This window comes from Pseudorca crassidens, chromosome 11, assembly GCF_039906515.1.
Source record: "Pseudorca crassidens isolate mPseCra1 chromosome 11, mPseCra1.hap1, whole genome shotgun sequence".
Taxonomy (NCBI): domain Eukaryota; kingdom Metazoa; phylum Chordata; class Mammalia; order Artiodactyla; family Delphinidae; genus Pseudorca; species Pseudorca crassidens.
Window position 1 is genome coordinate 103,892,387 of NC_090306.1, and position 18,374 is coordinate 103,910,760.

The following is an 18,374-nucleotide window of genomic DNA, read 5'->3' on the forward strand; positions in this document are numbered from 1 at the left end:
CAGCAGGTGCCCGCCTTGTTTTACACTTGGGAAATCACACAACGGGCAATGGTCCTCAGTGGCTGCAAACTCTGCTTCTGGTCTTTCCAAGTAGCGGGCAAGCCTCCTTTGCCCCTCCATCTTCCACAAAGCCCCGTGTGTCTTCTTCACACAATAGACATTCAATTCCTGTCCCTGGATGAATGAGGGGATGGATGGCTGGGTCTTTGCACAGTTGCGATACCATAGCTTATGAATGAATGGATGAGGCTAATAAAAAAGACCATGTTTTGCAGTGAAATTACTTCACAGTCCTTCTGGGTCCAGAGACGCTTTTTCTATAGACGTTGTGTCTATAAATCCATATCTACCAGGACAGGCTCTGGAGTGAATGACTTACCAACTTCCTATCACAGCCCCAAGGATTCTGAAAGACTCAGAGACGGTTTGAAATCAAAGGGAAAATTATTTCCCCATTGAGAGCTACACACACTGAAGACTAGGGGATGTAGAGGTAAGAAAAGAACAACCCACTATTCCCGAACACTAGATCTGCAGGAGTTCAAATTCATGAATCTCCACGCTGATCATTCAGTCGGTTTTCTACATTAAAAACAAAAACAAAAACCAAAAAAACAAAAACCAAAAAAACCCCAAACAAACCCAGAGGAACTGGTTTGCATTAGAATCTCATAATATGCTGTAAAACCCATGCCAGAGCCAGCATCCAATTTAAGAATCATTTCTCTCATTTTATGTCTGCCATCCTGCCTCTGCCTCTTTCTGCTTATTGGATTCTCCCTTCCCTCCCTACCAGGACCCTTCCCTCCCCACGCTGCTTCTCTCTACCTCCCCCCATAGTAAATGTGGGGACCTTGGTCTGGCCAGATGTCTGTGAATTGGAGAAGTCAAAACAGTCATGTGCTGAGAGCCCTGGCCCCCAGATCTGGGGCACCTGTGAGTGGAGCCTTGTCCCTTTGGGTCTGGTTTAGAAACACAACTGGAGACAGGGGCTCAGCTTCTAAGGGTCTCCAGAAATCTGGGTGCTGGGACAGGGTCTGGTAAGAACAGAAACCAAGCCAGCTCTTTCTGAGCCTTGTCTCCTCCCGCCCCAGCCCCTCAATCTGTTCACCCGTGTTTCTCTCAACCTTTCTCTCCACTGGAGAGGTCACTCCAAGGTTGGAGGAAAGGCTCACAATTGAGCCGAGAGGAAACTGATCAGTGGGAAGGATGCTGGCCATTCTGCTCAGATACCTTGCCTGGCTCCTTACCACCTGCCCGGCACACCTGGTGCTCTCGTTAACTGTATTCACTCTCCAGCCAACATTTATTGTGGGAGATGAGCAGAGGCAGTAGTGGACGGTCCAAACAGGGCCGTTGGACTCCAAGGGTGTGGGTCCGTGTGAGAGGAAACGGATAACGAGCACATTAAATAAGTAAACAAATAATGGACATCCAGCACTTGCTGTGCTTTGGGAAAGATCAGGCTAGGTAACGTCCCAGACGGCGGTCCCTGAGGGTGGGGAAGGAGGAGATACTGAGTAGAGGTTCAGGTCCACAGGAGAAGGGCTCTCTGAGAAGGGGACGGTTGGTTGGGGCCTGCAGGGAGAGCAGCCACAGGAAATCTGGAGGAAAACATCCCAAACAGAAAGAACGTGAAATGACACCCTGGACTGGAAATGAGTTTTGTGGAGTCTGAGGTCAACCTGGGGCATATTGTAAATCAGAGGAGAAAAGGAGGAGGTGACATCAAGTGAGGACCAGGTCTGCATCTCTGGGCTCCTATGGCTCTGCTTCTGGTGTGATGGAAACCACCAGAGTGTTTTGACAAGAGTTGTGACCTGGGTGCTTTATGCGTCCAACCATTCACTCAGCTGCCGTAGAGCAGAGAGGATGCAGAAAAACCCGAGAGGAGGCTGTCCTAGTGAAGCAGGAGCTGGCTGGGACTGAGGTCGTAGCTGTGACCATGAGTAGAGGGGAGGGGACACTAATGCATGGTGTGTGGGCTGCAAAGAAGACGCCATTCAATGACCCTCCCTGGTTTCGGGTCAGAACAATGGGGTGGTAGGCTATAGTTTTCTAAGGTGGAGAAAGCTACAGTCATCGTGGATCTAGGGGCTAAAATCAATGGTACTGCTCAGCCAGGTAAGAGCGTGACGCAGTTACGCATCAGGTGAGAAATGCCATGCAAGTAGCTGATGGATGTACATGTCTAGCGCTCAAGGCTGTGGCTCTGGCTGCAGGGAGGGACTTGGGAGTCATCAGCAGGTGGGAGTTACCTAAAGACAGGGGAGCAGGCGGGTGACCCAAGGAGAACGTGTAGCCAGAGGGAAAGGAGAGATGAAGGAGGGGCCTTGACAGAGTATCTAAGGAGTCGAGAGCTCAGAGAAGAGACGGGCCCACAGAAACAAGGAGGACTTTGGTCTGGACGAGAGGGTGCCTCTGCGCAGCACAACTACAACCCGGAGATAATGCAGGAGGTGACCCCTGGGGTTTCTGAAAATCTGCAAGAGGCCGGCAAACTGGTTAGGACCCCAAGGAAGGGAAGGACAGCACAGTGGCAGGAGGCCTCCTGTCTCCTCACCCACAGAAGAAAGGGACCCTGGCATTTCCCATCCCCCAGGTGAGCAACAGAAGCCGGCCCAGGTGACTCATTTCTCCCCTGGACCAAACACGAGTCCTCCAACAACACCAGGTGATCCCAGAACCACTGTCAAGGGGATCAATTGGGAGCTTTGCCAAAAATAAGTAGGCAGGGGAGACACTCTCCTTCTCCACCAGACCTGAGGCTGCCCCCAACCTAGACATACAGGGATGCTGGGGGCAGCACAAGAGGGACCACACCAAAGCAAATGGTGCAGCCTGGGAGCCGTCTTGGTCCCCGCAGCCCTGAGACATCCCTCCTCCACCCCGACAGTGGGGATCCTGGGGGCACCAGCGAGGGTTCCCCCCACGATGACTGCCTGGACAGGGAATTCTAGACCTCCCTCCATCATCAAGAGACACACAGGGGCTGGTCTGCAGAAACCCCTTCAGCCCCTCAGGTGGAACCAACAGTACTCCAACAGCACCAGGTAAGCCAAGCAGCCCAAAATAATACAGCAAAAACTCCAGAAATTAAACTGTCATTGGAACCATCACCTCCCAAAGTAGGCCAGGACTTGTGTGCTAATGTAAACAGGGTGAAATAAAAGATTAAAATAAAAGATTTAAATGGGGCCCAGGGTCTCCTAACATAATAGACAAAATGTCTATGATACACTTGAAAATTATCTACCTTACCAAGAACCAGGAAAATCACAATTTGAATGAGAATAGATAATTAACAGACAGTGACACCAAGATGAAGGTGATGCTGGAATTATCTGACAAGATTTCAAAGCAGACATCATAGAAATGCATCAATAATCAGTTATAAATTTTCTTGAAACTAATAATAAAAAAAGTTTCAGCAAAGAGATAGAAGTTGTAAAAAAGAATCAGACGGAAATTATATAACTAAAAAATATAGTAACAACAAAATTTTTAAACTTGCTGGAGAGATGCCACAGCAGGTGTCATGTATGGTATCCTGTCCCAGCAGTCCCAGCACACTGATGCAGTGACACAGAGGGAACAAGATGGGAACCAAGATCATGTACTGAGAACTTAGCAGCTGTGTTCTCAGAACTCACCCAAACTGCACAGCATCCTGTGAGGTTCATAGTGTTACTGTTCCCACTTTACGGAGGGTGACGCTAAAATGTAGAGACATGAAAAAACATTCCCATAGTCACACAGTGGGTGAGAGGTCCAGCTGCTGAGCACACGGAGCAGCCGTTTCAGGAGTATGGTGTCAAAGGAGGCACAGCAGGGAGGTTTGAGGAGGGGATGGACAGTAAGGCTGCGAGCAGACAGACTTACAGAGCCCGTGGCCAGACAGATGAGTCTGACCTCTTGGGTGTGCCGCTTAGTTGTGAGACAAGCATTAAAGAACCCACAAAGTTACCTACGTGCAGACTGTATGTGAAGAAGGTGAGATGCGTGAGGACTTGCTCATTGCCATAGCAGATGCCAGGGAAAGAACCAAGTGCTAGCAGTCAGTGGGGCTGAGATGCTGAGTGAACAGCAGAGGAGCAGAGTCAGGCATTTTTTTAAAATTACATTAAAGCAGCCACTGGAATGATGAGTGGAAGTTGGTCAGATCATATCCCTCTTTTAAAGCACCCCAGTCGTGTTCCAACTCCCTTGGATTGAAGTCCAAGGTCTGTCTGGTCTTACAGGCCTCCGTGAGCTGGCCCCTGGCTGTCCCTCTGTGCTCACCTCCTCTCTGAACCTCCCGGGCACACGTCCCTCTCAACCTTGGCACCACTGCTGCTTCTGCCCAGAATTCTCCTCCTTCACACACGTGGGATCTACTCACTCCCAGGCTTCAGGTCCCACTCAGGTGTCCCCTTAGCAGATAGGAGGAACCAGGTTAGAACAACCTGAAAAAGAGTATAAATAAATATAATCAGACAGATTAAGGGCATAAAAGTATAAAGTAGAAATCAATAAGCAGATTTGCAGAAAAATCAAACAGAATGTCTCAGAAATAAAAATTATACATATATGCAAAATCTAAAGCTCGTTGGTCATACTGAGCACCATATTAGAGACAGCGTAAAAGAGACTTAACAAACTGGAAGATAAAGCTATGGAAATTAACCAGGAGGAAGCACACAGAGGTAAAGGCTTTGTCTAAACATGTCTTTATTTATCTTCACTATTGAATTACAGTTTAGGAAGATGGACAGAGATGTGTGTGGTTACTGTTAGCGCATTTAGTATTCTGTTGTGTTACAGCCTCATTTATCTACCAGGTATCAATGTTTATTGCAAAACAATAGTAATGAAGACAGTATGATATTGCTGTGGGGACAGACAAACAGGGAAATGGGACAAGGAGCCCTGAAACAGGTCCCTGTGTATGTTGGTGTGAAACAGAGATGGCCCTACACATCAGCAGGCAGAGGATGACCATTCAATAGACGGTTTTGGGGTGTTGGGTTTTCCATATGAAATAAAAATGCAATAAAGACTATACTTTCAGGGATCATTTCTATAGTCGGTGTTTTGTGACACCGACACTAGAGGGGTGGGAGGGAGACACAAGAGGGAGGAGATATGGGGATATATGTATATGTATAGCTGATTCACCTTGTTATAAAGCAGAAACTAACACATCACTGTAAAGCAATTATACTCCAATAAAGATGTTAAAAAAATGCAATAGATCCCACCTCACATCACACATCAAGTTAAATTCCAGGTCGATTAAAGATATAAACAAGAAACACACATCCTCAAGCTTTGAGCATTCAACGTCATATCTTTACCTCTTCTGGGTAGGGAATGGGATCTTACATAAGACACAGGATGTGCACATTATACCTGAAAGTATCAAAGCTGGATACAAACATCTAAATCTCAGAAACGTAATAGTGATCAGAAGTATGAATTTCAATATATAAATCCAATATGTTATAGAATGTAAATAATTCTTCTAAAATTAAAAAAATGCAAAACAGTGAGATTAGAGAAGGGTAAATAGGATGCTTCAATTCTTTCATTAACATTTTGTTTTTAAAGAAAGTCATCTAAACCAAACACAGAAAACCAAGCAGTGGGTATGAACATATTCATTATTCTCTAGACTTTTGGCTGAAACAATACATTAAAAAGGATGAGATTTCCTCCTTAAATTAAATATTAAAATATAGACTCAAAGACGTGGGAATTATTAGCTGTAGACCTCAAAGCACCTAGAATCACACCATGTCCATATGCCTGGGGTTTATTGTTTATTTCTTCTAGAAAATGTCTAATGAGTTGACATGGTTTTTCCTTAAACAACTTCAAGGTGAGTATCTTGCTTGCAACCACGTGGGTCCTGACTAACAGAGCGCCCTTCTGTTGAAGGATCCACCACCTCGTGCCCACTGAACTGATTTCTGGGCAAGAATCAGCACTGGATTCCATTTCCCGACAGATTATAGATGTTCTAAATCCTTCCCATGAGCCAGGGCGGCCAGGCATCTGTCGCCATTCCTTGGGATCCCCTGCACCTATTTTCCAGAAATTCTGCCCTTTTCTGAGGGCTCTGCAGGCACCCAGCCACTCACACCTGGGACAGTGGAAGACAGCCCCTCCATCCAGCTCCCCACCCCCCATTTCCCCTGGCAGAACAGCGTGGGAGCTCTGGGTACTTAGCCCTCATTTATTACCATGTGCTGCGGGAACTCAATGACACATATATCTCAGATTGTGAAGTCACAGCTCTACATATTCCTGACTCAAAACGATTCTCAGTATAAAGTTACCAGGGAAGCAAGCAGGTGGGCACTTTTCAGGTGCCAAGGCTCTTGCGCTGGGTATTTGGAGGAAATGAATCTTTCCTAACTAGTTTTTCCTATAGTACATGCGATTCAAATGCTGGAGAGTTTATTCATCCTTGAATAAATGAATGAATGAGTGAAAGAAGGTGTCTGCAAAAAGCACATGTTATTGTTCATGCACCTACAGAAGAAGAAAGAGGCTCAAAGAAAGGATGGACCTGGTCTGAGGTCGCGAAGCTCTGAGGGAGTGATGGAGAAGTCAAGGGCTTCTCTTGGGGACGTGGTGGGGCCAAGCCTACGCTGGCCTCAGTTACTCAGAGCTTCTACCTTCTCCTGCCTCTGGCTCTACGTGTCCTGTAGATAATCTTGGGAGCGTCCCGAGGGGGCTTTCTTCCAGCCCCTAATTTCCCCAAAGTCTTCCTCATCTTTCTTCTTTTCCTCCACCCGGACCTCAGGTGGGGCTCTGTGTTTTCTACCAGGGACTCGATTTATCCTCTCTCTGCCCAGGCAGCATTCCGATTGCTTCCCATTTTCTGCCTTTCCTTCCTCCTCCTGGCTGAAAGCGGCTTCCTCTCCTGCATCCATCCTCCCGTCCATCCTCCCCTGGGCGGGCACTGGAGGAGCTGCTCAGCCTGGCTGTCCCCTTCCCATGTCCCTGCACTCCTGCCAGCCCTACGATGGCCGGGCTCCCTGCCTCCGCTGCCCAAGGCTCCTCACCCCACTGCAGGCTCCTGGGCTTGGACCACTCCTTCTGCTCCCGTCCAAGGGGCAGGGAGAGCCTGTGGTGTGAAGGAGAGAGCTCAGGATAAGGCGCAGTTCTCAGGATCGGGCTTGGGTCCTGCCTCTGGCACCAACCCCGAACAAGTGACACCCTCACTGAGGTTCAGTCCTAATAATTCTTTGCACTTTTGCCAAATTGTCTCTAAAGTGTCCTGTGCCTGTGTTCTTCTGGGGCTCTAGTGTGCTGCCACGTCATTATTAACTTGGGTGTTATTCTTGATTTTGCCTTCTGACCATCCCCCTGCTGTTTCCCAGCACTGCTGGGACTGCCTGGGACACTGCTGCCCTTTCCGTGTCAGTGATCTGCCTGGGCGTCCCCTTCTGCCCTTGTCTGCTGCAGGGCACACCTCAGCCTCCCCTGCTGGAGAAAACCAGAGCCAGATAGTAAAGTGGTAAAAACAGGTTTTATTCAGGAATTATTGCAAGAGGAGAAAAGAGACCTTGGTGTGGAACTGGGTTCAATTGCTACAACAACAAGGAAAAGTGGGGACTTACAGCCCAGGGGCAGGCTGCAGGTGACTTGAAAATAACTGAGATGGTAAGGTCCTTCTTTGCTGGGGGCAGGCCAGGGTGACCAGACATCACCTGGGAGTGGGGTGGGATGAGGACTTTGGTCAGATACTGAGGGTGACCAGGCAGCACCGAGAAGATGGTGAGGATGAAGAAACTGATTAGATACGGAGGGTAAGAGATTCTGGTTAAATCGACTTGACAGGATTTTTGCTAAATCTGGGTGATATGAAGCCCACAGAGGGAGCACAATTGAGAAGAGGGTTCACAGGGGGTGACATTAGCTGGTCAAGGAGGGTGTCCCGTCACCCCCAGTGGCCATCTCTTCTGCTCTAACGTTTGGAGAACACCAATACCTGGTCTCCTCTTCCCGGGAACATGAACGTGTCAGGTCTTTGTGACCAGGGCACACCCTCCTTTGAAAACGGACCATCCTGTAGGCGTCTGGCTGTTTGGAGACATCTCTACCTGACCTTCTGTGTGCACCTGTACTTTCCCCTCCAGGCCCTTCTCCAAAATCAGGGTCGTTCTCCTCGACCACAAGTTCAGGGCAAGCACTGGGCTGTTGAAGACGTGGTTCCTAGGTCCAGTCCAATCAAATTAGTCTCGGCTGACCCACTGCACACCTTCCACTCCCGGCGAGGTGCAGCCCCGTGACCAGTGCTCTCAGAAGGACGCAGGCCTTCTCGAGGCAGCTGGCAAGGCTGTGGGGCCGGATGCATTCAGAGGTTGCATCGGGAGGGAGCGCCCTCTTCCTCCCACCCTGGGACTGTCCTTGCCAGCACTGGGCTCCGGCACCCCTGCCCTTCCACGTGAGGGTCCACGGGTACGCAATGGCTCTGCGTGTCCTCTCTACAGCCTACGTGGGACTCATATCAGAGACCAAGCTGGCGAGAAACCAGTCTCCTGACCACTGCTTGCCTTCATTCCTTCAGGTTCAAACCACAGAAGGGTGGGGCTCTCATCCCTCCCGGGTGAGGGCCCTGCATAGTCAAGGAGAGTGTGTGCTTGGGAAATGAGTTCCTGTGAGGAATTTGGATACTCATGGTTCCAATCATTTCTGTCTTCCCCACCCACCACCCGCCGCCCCAAACTCCACTATTAATACTCCCGGGACAGGCATTCTGATTCCCTTTTCTCTCTCCACAGGGCTCTCTCAGCACAGGGGATGCTGGGGCAGGACCTTCCAGAACACAGGAGAGGCTGCCCTACTGTTCCCAGCATCCCTATAGCTCAGGTATCTATTCAAAATCATAAATGGCCACCGACGGTGTAAAGACCTCATCATGACAGGGACTGGTGGCCGCCACTATTGCGGGGCGGGGCTCCAGCCATCCGGGGCTCACAGACCCATCACAGGGCCAGCCCAGTCAGGGAAGTGGGTGCCCCAGGATGTGGTGGATATACTGTTCCCCGTCCCCTGTAAAGGAGCAAGTAGATTCAGCAGGACTTGGGCTCAGGGAGCTGATTCTTGGTCCCTGGATCCCTTTGTTTCCTCCAGCAGGCCCCTGACAGGCAGGCATTCACATCCACTTGCAGATCTCTCTTTTTTTTTTTTTTTTTTTTTAACAGCTGCATCCTTCTACGTCAAACAGTCTTGGAGGGTGTCTAAGGTGGCCGTGATTATCCCCATTTTACAGATGAGGAATGCAAGTGCTCAGAAGGACCGATGGTTTTCCTGCAGTTACACAGCCCTGGAAGGGGTCAGACTGCAGCCTGCCTTCTGTTATTTTTTCTCTTTTAAGCTGTGCCTTTGCAGGGAATTCATCATAATTTCTGTCTGAGACAAGGCTCCTGGGAAGAGGCCGGAGTAGCAGAGAAGAGCAGGCAGTCTCAGCATCCCCGCCCCACCAGTGAAGATCAGGTGGGTGCCTGGCAGCCCAGATCGAGGGCATGTTTCTGGTTTCTGGTTCCTGGGAGATGTCCTGGGCCCTCAGTAGCAGTGAGAAAGCTCCGTGGTACCTCGTGCCCCATCAAGGATGGTCCAGGGTGAATGCAACTCACTTCCAGGTGGGTCAACACATAAATTATGCTTCTGGTGACCTCCAGGAGAGAGGGATCTCAGCGCGGGGGAATTGCTGAGAGCACCTGCTGGATGTTCACGGTGGGAAGAGGTGCCCATCGTGGAGGGAAGAGGGAGTGCAGGTGCACATTGTGCCCACGGGGCCTCAAGAAAGGCGCCTCCTCCTGCTTTTCCTTTTCAACTCCATAAAGTTTTGTTCTTCTAAGTTGTTAGAGAAAAGGAATTAGGGGTTTACTCGAGAAGGTTTTCTGAAAAACCTTTTTCACAGGTAGCTAAGAGCTGACCTGTTGGGAGGACAAATGAGCGGCTTGAGTCCTAAAGATTCTCTAAGTGACGTTTTTGTGAGAATTATTTCCAGGGGGATCACTGCCGGTGAACTGCAAGAGCAAACGCATGTTCGCTGCCTGGTCTCTTAGAAAACACAGCTCAGAGATCCAGCCCAGGGCCGTAAGCCATGAAGGTTTTTATTTTTCCAGGTCACCGAGAGATAAACACATCCATCTGAACTCTCAAAATCATAACTGGCCCCAGGATCCTGTGCAGGAGGGACAAGACACCAGGCTGACTTTGGGGGCCGAAGGTTGGCCTGCACAGCCCTCCTCTTTTGGGGCCGGATAACAAGGATGGGCCCCACACCCTTTAAATCTTGTGGCTTAGATTCCAAGTCCCCCAGAGGCCCCTTAAGTCTGAGATCCAAGGTCAATATTTTCCTTCTGAGGAAAGGAAAGAAGGATGCTGTGGGGTAGACAGGGGCTTGGGAGTAGGCTGAGGCATGAGATCATGCCTGCCTGCTCACTACCCTCCATTTCCAGACCTGAAAATGGGAATATGGATAACTCTGTTGCTTTGTTGTTACTTATTCATTGGATCTGAGGTGTCCTTGATTGACATTGATTACTTCTGTACCATAAGCAAGAAAAAAAAGTCTCCCAATGATACTTAGATGCAATGCTCTCCTATCACTTAGAATTAGTCTGCATATTATAGATTTTTATCCTATACCACTTTTGTGTGTTCATAAAATAGAAGTCAAATCAATTTGGTAATGTACTGGTATTCGTTTCCAATCAATGTTGTAACCAATGGTCACTAACTTATTACCTTATGATTCTGTAGGTCAGACATCTGATGTGGATATCCCTGGGCTAAAACCAAGGTGTTGGCAGGACTGGTTTCTTCTGGAGGCTCCAGAAAACATGTGCTTCCTTGCTTTCTCCAGCCTCTGGAGGTGGGCACATTCCTTGGCTCGGGGGCTTCTGCCTCCCCTTTAAAGCCAGCCAGATACTCTCCCTATTTCAAGGTCAGCGGATAAGCATCCTTAACTCCACCTGCAAATTTACTCCCTGTTTGTCAGGTAACCTAACAAGTTCACAGGTTCTGGAGAGTAGGACATGGACATGCTTGGAGGCCATTGTCTGCCCACCAACCCTAGTGTTCTTAACACCGCTTCATATTTACAGCCTGATTCTCAGGAACTTTTAAAGAATTGCCTGTATTTTTGTTCTTCCACACGACATCCTCCTCTATGCCATCACAAGTGTTCGTGTATCATGCCTTAAGGGAGAGATCCACTTGGTGTCGGGGATTTCCTTCCAAGCCACTGCCCCTGCTCTGCAAGCTTCAGTGCACACGTCCAGGCAATGACCACTATGATAAGACCACCCTCTGGCCAACAGGCATGACGAAGCACATCCAGGCTTCAGAGATGTTAAAAAGTGAACAAGGAATCTTCCTAGAATTGATGAAATGGGGGCATTGTTTCATGTTACAGACAGTGAATATCAGAAAGTGCTGCGTAATTGGTGTTCCGTGATAATGTAAACTCAGTGAGGATAATAGCATTTTCTCTGTGGCCGATGCTGTGTCTCCAGTACCTAGAAGACTGCTTGGAACAAAGTAGATACCCAGTAAGTATTTGTTGAATGAGGGAATGGATGAATAAGTTCAATTCAATTAAATATGATTATTATTCAGATAAGAGTTATTATGAGTCCTTAAGGGAACTAAATGAGGTAGTATTGACATGCTATCTACATAAAGGAAGCTCTTGAGAAATAAATGATTCCTCCTCTTGCTTCCCTGCCAGACAGCAAGACAGAGTGAGCGACCCACTTGGTGCCCAGCACCCACGTGGATAGCGTGCAGTCAGGTGTCTGAGTGAATGGGTGGGGGGACAGAGCAAGGATGATTGAATTGATGGATGGATAGCTGTCATCGTAAAGAAACAGTAGTTGTTGGGGCCTCTGAGGTTCGCGATGCTTTTGATGGGTGCTCCAACATGGAGGCTTGCACTTCCTGTGTTCTGCCTGCCCGGGATTCTTGGTGTCATAGCCCATGTTCTTGGAAATAAAGGCCCACTTGTGCCATCGTGAGATGAGACAAGAAACATAATATATTGGTGCAGCCACTGTGGAAAGCAGTACGGAGGTTTCTCAAAAAACTAAAAATAGAACTACCATATCACCCAGCAATTCCATTCCTGGGTATATATCCAAAAAAAATCCCCACAAAAACACTAATTCAGAAAGATACATGCACCCCAATGTTCACTGCAGCATTATTTACAATGGCCAATATATGGAAGCAACCTAAGTCTCCACCAACAGATGATGTGGTTTATATATTTACACACACACACATGCACACGTACACTATGGAGTACTACTCAGACATATAAAAGAATCAAATTTTGCCATTTGCAGCTACATGTATGGACTTGGAGGGTATTATGCTAAGTGAAGTACGTCAGACAGAGAAAGACAAATACTGTCTGATATCACTTATATGTAGAATATTAAAAAATAACAACAAACTAGTGAATACAACAAAAAAAGAAGCAAACTCACAGATATAGAGAACAAACTAGTGGCTACCAGTGGGGAGAGGGAAGTGGGGAGGGGCACTACAGGGGGAGGCAATGAAGAGGTACAGACTATGATGTAGAAAATAAATAAGCACAGGGAATACAGCCAAAGTTTTATAATAACTATCAATGGAGTATAACCTTTACAAATGGCGAATCACTATATTGTACACCTGTAACTTACACAATATTGTACATCAGCTATACTTCAATTAAAAAAATAAAAATAATTGAAAAAGCCATAGAAACCCAGAACGTCAGTACTTTACCAGAAGGAGGCTGGAGGGATGCCAGGCCACAGAACACTGATGCCCTCGGGCTGCAGATCCTTCCTCCTTCCTGATGAAGCCTGGCCCCCTGTCCAGTTGGTAGCACGGTGACATCCGAGATAGTGTGTGTGCTTGCTGTCTGACTCGGGACATGCCTCATTGGAGTGATGGTGTGTCACGTCTTCCTGTGTGTGTGTAGGCACAGCGGTGATGAGATGCCTGAATAAAGATGTGGTACATACCTACAATGGAATATTACTCAGACACAAAAAAGAATGAAATAATGCCATGTGCAGCAGCATGGATGGACCTAGAGGTGATCATACAAATGAAGTCAGACAAAGACAAATATCATACGATATCCCTCAGAGGTGGCATCTAATAAAAAATGATACAAATGAACTTATTTACAAAACAGAAATATACCCACAGACACAGAAAACAAATTTATGGTTACCAAAGGGGAAAAGCAGGGTAGGGATAAATTAGGAATTTGGGATTAACATATACACAGAGCTATATATAAACTAGGTAAACCACAAGGACCTACTGCATAGCACAGGGAACTCTACTCAGCATTTTGTAGTAACCTATAAGGGAAAAGAATCTGAAAAAAGATATATATAACTAAATCACTTTGCTGTACACCTGAAATTAACACAACATTGTAAACCAACTATACCTCAATAAAAAAAAAAAAAAGATGCCTGAGTGAACTTGCACAGTTCCAGATGGCAAATAAATGTTTAACACAACATTGTAAATCAACTATACTTCAATTAAAATAAATAAATAAATGGCTACATCCTATGATGTGTACTTCTATCAGCTCTCAGTTCTCAGACTAAGAATGACTTCCTGATGCAGGGCACTCTCCCTGTGTTTTTCCCACTAAAGTGCCCTTCTATCACATAATGGTGTCGATTAATCAAATGCAAACGGTGATGGACCTTCAGGTCCCGGCCTGGAGAGCTGCAGACCTCATTCTGAGTCATGGGTTTGCATCCTTGCTGTGTTTCTGGGAAATCCTATGTGAAGTTTGCGGCTGGAAGCTTCAGTCATTTTCACGCAGGAAAAAGCACAGAAGACCTGTTGGTCTATGACTGGGTCTGTTTCTTCAGACACAGTGCCTTCTGGGAAGGGGCCCCTTGGGTCCAGGGGATATGGTTGTGCTTTTAAAACTTACCAGCTCATCCCAGTTCAAAATTGCTCTGTGGGCAGAGAAAGAGCTCAGAGATGTTGAAAGGTGACTGAAGGTAAACAAGAAGCACAGACTTAAATGCAGGACAGCATATGAAATGCAGCTCCTTTTATTTTTAAAACTTCATTTTGGGGCCTGAAACCTTGAACACCAATGAAGGAGGCCATTTTTATTTCCAAGAGGGTGGTGACCTTCAAAGTTCTTTTTCCAAGGGGAAGAAATTTAATTTAATCTTGTCTCCTCGTATTTGTTCATGTTAGATTACATTAAATGAATTATTTTTAATCATTGTTCATAAATCACAGCAAGGATGCGCCCCGAGGCACAGAACATTTGCATGCAAATATTAATTGCTGCCACCTCTCCTTTGGGTTCATGGGAAATTAGATGGAAGTGCAGGAAATGGCAGGCACGAGGGTGTGGGTATCGGATGGGGCGAGGATGGGGTGAGGGAAACGTTTTCCCTGACAGCCTTGCTCAGCTCACAACGTGTGACTTGGAACTTCGAGATCCTCCTCAGATGTTTCCTCCACCGTGAAGCCCACCCGGATTTCTCTGGGCCAAATGATGTTTCCCTCCTCTGTTATCTGTGAGCCATGACCAGCCTCTCTTAGGAAACTTGAATGTTCTCCGTAGTTCAGTCATCCACGGCCATGTCCTCACATGGACCAGAGGCTCCCTGCCTGTCACACACAGCAGAGGAATTCCCTGCTCATTCGACAGACTGAGAAGAGGAAGAGTCCTGGGAAAGTCCCCTCTGTCTCCTGCACAGGCTGCCCTCAGGGCCAGGGTTCACTCAATAGATGCTCATTGAGCAAGCATTTCAGAGACCTGCTTCATGTTGTAAAACATGCTTTCTCTCCAACTTCTCCTTGTGTATTTTGGATTTTTCTCTAAGTTTAGACCCACACCCATGACCAGGGCCCCACTCCTGTGCTCCTGGGCACAGATGGATTCAGCCGGAATTTGAAATCCTAATTATTGGAGAGCAGCCTTCCCACTCACGCTCCATCCCTCCCACCTTCAGGAGCCTCCCACCACCAGGCTCCTGAAGTCGAGGCCCATGCCAGCTTCTCCTCCCGCTTCGGCTCTCAGTTGCCCCCTGCCTGTTCCTGCTGCCCGCTCTCCCCTGTCCTTGTGCTCGGGGCTGTGGTTCAACCCCCATGCTATTTGGGAAGAGTCTTCCCTCCCACGGCCTTGCTCCGCTGGCCTCCTCCCGGCCTCTGCCGGCAGCCTCCGCTTCCCCACCCAGTTGTGGTCAGATCAGCCTGCGCTGAGTCTCCTCTGAGCCCCCTCCCCAGGACACACTCTGACCTTTGCACCCTTCATCCATGTGCCCATTCACCCCTTCGGCAACGATGGCACTGTTTTAAGTGTGAAGGAGTATTCTGGACGCTGGACTGATGTCACCACACCATGGACCAGTGCTGGGACAAAGGACACCCGGGACCCCAGGAGGTCCTCACCCGTCTGTTGACTCATCTTCCCCCCTTGGGTGTTGATGAGACTCCCCCATCTCATCCCTGTTCCCTGATGCAAATTACATGCACTGGGCGTCACATGCTTGCCCAAAGGCCAGGGGATTTCATCCTGACTCCTACGAAGCCTCTCGAATTCCCAGCTCTCCAGCGCCGTTGGGGTCACGGAGAGCCGAGTGATGGGAAGCGCAGTGAGTCAGAGCGGCACCCCTGGTGGGAGCTGGTACCCCTCTGTTGAATATGTCTGAAAAATTCTGAGTCCAGCAGGTGCCTCCCCAAAGGGCTTCTCTGAGCTTTTCAGACGCTCATGTGTGTTGTGACGTCCCTGCAAGAGTGCAGAGACAGCACATGGTTTCCCTGGTTTTGCTGTTGTTTGTATGACTCACCACACTTGCTTTAGCATAGTATCTGCAGGACGGGTCTAACGTAACAGAATGACACAATGAGCAGGAACACAGCGGGTATCCATGTCCCATTCTGAACCCTCGAGGGGTATTTCCTCGTCTCCTAGATTCTGCGGAACCTCCACAGTGCAGGGGAGCAAACTGAGAAGCACAGAGGTCCAGGTGCCTGTTGTAAGAATGGTGAGGTCCAGAGCTGAGCTCAAAGCCATGGGATCAACCACGTGGCCCCTGAGCCCCACTGGATGGGACTTTGTTGTCCTGCCAAGTGCAGAATGCCTCACCAGGCCCTGCTGTCCAGAGAGAAATCAGCACATTTGATGGAATCCACTGATGTTCTCTCCTAATGAACTCTTCTCATTAGAAACAGGACTCTCCCACCAGTCCTGGGCTGAGCCCAAGACCCCTGTTCCAACATGGAAGGAAGACTACTGTTTAATGACACATGGCTACTATTTCAGCCTTCATTGTTGCCCTGCATCGCTGATCATGACCAACAAACACGATGGAAACCATGGCCACACGTGTGCTGGTGCAGGGCATCCTGCAGAAAGTGTGTCTGTTCAAGGGTGCAGATCAACAGAGAAGGGAAGCGTGTAGACTGTCCAGGCTGTGCAGGCTTGTCCACTCTCCAGAAATTAAAAGTCTGATCTGTAGCGTGGTCCCATGTCCGTGGTGTGAATACTCCCACCGCGGCTGGTCATGTGTCCATCGTGGCATTAACAGACATTGCTGTTGGCCCTCCCAGGCTGGTACAAGCCAGCTTCTGCACCCACCAGATGTAGCAAATCCAGCTCTGACGACTGGCTTCTCGTTCCTTCTCTTTATTCGTTTGTGTATTTTTGTGAGGGGAGAGGAGCTCCGAGGTGCCGGTGATTGTGTAGCCATTGGGCGTCCACTGCCAAGTTAAAGACAGCTTCAAGATACAAGGGCTGTTATGTATTTATTTCAAGCGTAGCAAACCAGCTTGACAGCCTGATCCACGTTACAGAAGCTTTTGTAACTCAAAGAGATCATTGACAATAAATGCAAGATATTGAACCAGAAAGGCTTTGCTTAGAGCAGATTCACAGCATCCCCATGAGATCCTGGGTGGGGAACAGGGAGTGGCTGAACTTGGCCAGAACCACAAGGGTCCGAAGCAGCAGATATTTCAATTTTCTTCTATTTCAATCTTGTATTTTTATGTATCTGTTCATTTATTCATTCATCACTGTTGCCTTCCTGCCGTCCACCGGGCACCATGACTGGGAGCTGGGAAAGCAGACACCATCCCTTCCATCTCATGGGTCCTGGAGCTTGGACCCTCCACCTGCCCATATTTGGAGCACCTGAGTTGGGGGATGCTTTTGCAGGGAGGTACCCTGACAATTATTTTAAACGCTCTTTGTTCATATCCCTATTAGAAAGTTAGACTATACCTGGTAGCCATTCCGCCTTGCTTTGTGTTTGATTCTGATTAGACCTCTTGGTTTTCCATCAACACCTGTTCAATTCCCCAGAGGAAGGTTACCCAAGCTGGTCTTTGACTTCTGTGCAGTCCACGCTGATGAGAAAGTCTCAGCATCTCTGAGATGGCTGGACTGTTCCATCACATCTGGGCATGGGGCACAGAGGTGGACACGAGCTGTCTTCAAAGGATCATGCTGAGAAGGAGAAACAAAAGTCATCAGTGCTGGGAACATTGGCTCCAGCCCAGGAGAGGAGACATTCTGTGCCCACAACATCAGTAGAAAGGAAACAGGGAGAAAAGCAGTTTCTGAGCAGAATCCAGTCTGAGATGGGATGGGATGGGGCTGGGTGCAGCTAAGCTGTCCCAGTGAGGGGATGGAAACATGCCCTCACTGGGACAGAGAGGGAGCTCCAGAGAGAGAGCCACAGCCAGCCACTTGCTCTGGGCACAGCATGGAGCGCCCCAAGGACCCCAGGAGATGGCAACGCCCTAGATGCTAAGAAACTCACTCAGAATGAGGCTGAGTGGAGGGTGGACAGTTTGAAATTTGAGACTGGTTTCACTCCGAGACCTCTGGCCCATGACCTAAGGAAGAGCAGAGACCATTCCTCCGTCTCCGTGTAGAAAGGAAGAGCTGAGTCCCTGTCCGGCTGAGCCAGCCTCAGGCCACGGGGTGGGGCAGTTCCTTCATCTCCAGGCCACCAGGTGGGGTCCCCAGACAGGGACCCAGCACAGCTGGAAGCATGGCCCCAGGCCTGTGGGCTCTGATGGTTGTGTCAGGAGACTGAGGCAGCGACTTAGGACAGTTGGAAGCAAACGAGCTTGGAAACGAAGCTGAGGGTGAGCATCCCAGTGAAGACACTGAGCAGCTCCCCAACCGCTGTTCCTCCATGTGTCACACGGAGGTGCCGGGTCCTCCCTGCAGGTGCTGAGGAGGTGTCCCCATGAGGATGCCCCACAGCACTTACGGGCTAGCACAGCTGAAAGGAACACAGAAGTAACGTCATTTTCTCTGATATCTTGACCCAGATGCTATAACTTTTGAAATCCTTGAAGGGAAG

The 18,374-nt window shown here is 48.5% G+C and overlaps 1 pseudogene; it reads left to right on the top strand.

The window, feature by feature from the left end:
* Positions 1 to 5,034: 5,034 nt before the first annotated feature.
* LOC137203031 (small nucleolar RNA U3) lies at positions 5,035 to 5,163 on the top strand (annotated as a pseudogene).
* The last annotated feature ends 13,211 nt before the right edge of the window (positions 5,164 to 18,374 follow it).